The 2,174-nt window shown below is 56.0% G+C and overlaps 1 long non-coding RNA gene across 1 annotated transcript in view; it reads left to right on the top strand.

Annotated features, from left to right (window-relative positions):
* The window catches only part of LOC102257712, a 15,875-nt gene extending 14,510 nt beyond the window's left edge, over positions 1-1,365 (top strand). Inside the window, exon 3 of the long non-coding RNA XR_313635.1 lies at positions 1,257-1,365. This is a non-coding gene — a long non-coding RNA (uncharacterized LOC102257712). The remainder of the gene's footprint in view (positions 1-1,256) is intronic.
* The last annotated feature ends 809 nt before the right edge of the window (positions 1,366-2,174 follow it).

The following is a 2,174-nucleotide window of genomic DNA, read 5'->3' as shown; positions in this document are numbered from 1 at the left end:
GAGGGGGGGGGGGGGGGATGGACTCAGGTGGTGATGACCCGGCCTGGTGCTGGCTGTACCAAGGGATGCCTTCATTCTCCACAGAGCAGCCAGGGGGAAGCTCTGAACGTCACTCCTTTCTCCTGCTTAAAACCTCCCGCTGGCTTCTCGGCACACTTAAAAGCCCAGCGCCTGTCCATGGCTTTCAGGGCCCGTGGGACCTGGCGCCTGCTCAGGTCCCCTCCGATGGCTCCGGCTCAGGGCTGCCACTGCTGCCCCAGGCACTCTGCCGGGTCACTGCTCTGTCCCCAGAGCCTGGACCAGGCCTGGCCCACAGCTGGCTCTCCGCAAATATGTGCTGAATTAATGAATGAACTCTTCAGGAGTTGCGGAGGAGGAGGAGGAGGAGGAAAGTAGGGAGGTGTGGAGGGGCCAAGGAGAGTTGCTATTTGTTCTGGATCTGGACAGACGGGTGGGTGGTGGGCAGGTGAAGAACAGCCTGGGGTGTCAGGTGGCCCCAGGGCTAGCACTCAGGAAGCTCAGCTTGGGCCCAGGACTAAAGCAGACATGGGGGTTACAGGGGGCCATTTATGGAAGCAGCCATGCAGGCCGGGCACATAGTAGATGCTCAGTAAACACGTAAATTCCCCTCCCCTCCCAGAGGCTCTCCAATTATGTTGACTTTTTCTGGGAAAAAGCTTGGGTTTGGACAAAGCCTGTCTCTAACATGCACTAACCTCCCATAAAGCAAAGACCCACAGTGGCAGCTGTGGCTGAAAAATAGTTGTTTCCAGTGCGAATAGAAGGGGTTGGAACGGTGATGAGTTGACCTTGGGACTCACTGAGCCCACCTCTCACCAGGACATGTGGAAACCGAGGCTCCGAGTGGTCAGCCACTGGTCCAAGGCCAAGCGGGTCCTACAACCCAGTCTCCTGACTCATAGCCCAGAGCTCTTTCCCTGGGCCATTCCCATGGGCTAATTTCATTGTGAATCAGTTTTTATCAGCTGTTAGGTTTCTCTCCAAGCCTCTGCTTATCATCTGTAAAATCAGGGCAGTGATGGCTGCTATAGAGGAGGGGTGATGACATTGCATAAATGCCCAGCCCAGGGCCTGGCACCAAATGGCTTTCAGCAAGTGCAAGTACCCTTTTCTTTCCTCTCCTGTGGTTGGCACAGAAGCCTCTGGTGGGGGTGGGGATGGGGCACAGGGCTGCTTGGAAGGGGTGCCCGAACCTCATCCCTGCTGACCTGGCCTGGGATGTCTCTCACCCACAGGGGGACTATGTCTGGATGGACCTGAGATCCGGGCAGGAGTTCGATGTGCCCATTGGGGCGGTGGTGAAGCTCTGCGACTCTGGGCAGATCCAGGTGGTGGACGATGAGGGCAATGTGAGTAGCTCCCCTTCTCCCCCCATCCCCATGCCCTGGGGAGGACACGGGCTGACAGGTGACCTGAGGTAGGCGCCAAGCAGTGACCCCCCTCAAGGGGGTAGAGGTGGTCCTGTGCCCTCACTGTCACCTCTCACTGCCCCCTCCCCCATGGAGTTCTCCTCTTCTGCCCCAGGCTACGTGTTCTATGTCCACAAGCATAGTCCATGCTTTCTAGTGTTAGAGATCTGTGTCTGTGCGGGCATGTGCACATGTGCGGTGAGGCGGCGGGTGCCCCAGGCTGGGAGCTCTTCAGACACCAGTGTGCTTCGGGGTTGGACAGACTAGGTTCATATTCCATCGCCCACTGACTAGCTGTGCAAGCTTTGCCAAGTCTTTTTTCCTCCTGAGTCTCACTGTTTTCTTCTGTAAAATGGGGATAACAGGAACTATGTCACAGGGTGTTGACCCACAAATGAGATCACACATGGAGAACATCCCAGGAAAGTGAGAGCTTGAAAACACCCTTGGTCTCGCTCTATTGCAGCAGTTCTCAACCTGTGGGTCGCGACCCCTTTGGGGGTCGAAAGACCCTTTCACAGGGGTCACCTAAGACCAACACACACACACACACACACAACACACCCTCCTCTCTCACACATGCTCTCTCTTACATACTCACACACACACCCTCTCACTTGTATGCTCATGTGTGCCTCTCTCTCTATTTCTATCTCTCTCTCTCTCTCTGAGAGACAAATTTTGCTTTTCTGCGTTTGACCCTGGGAAGTCACAGATGAAGACTCAGCCCCAGCCCCGCAGGCC

Source organism: Myotis brandtii, unplaced genomic scaffold (genome assembly GCF_000412655.1).
Source record: "Myotis brandtii unplaced genomic scaffold, ASM41265v1 scaffold244, whole genome shotgun sequence".
In the NCBI taxonomy this organism is placed as follows: domain Eukaryota; kingdom Metazoa; phylum Chordata; class Mammalia; order Chiroptera; family Vespertilionidae; genus Myotis; species Myotis brandtii.
This window is presented reverse-complemented; position numbering and strand designations above follow the sequence as displayed.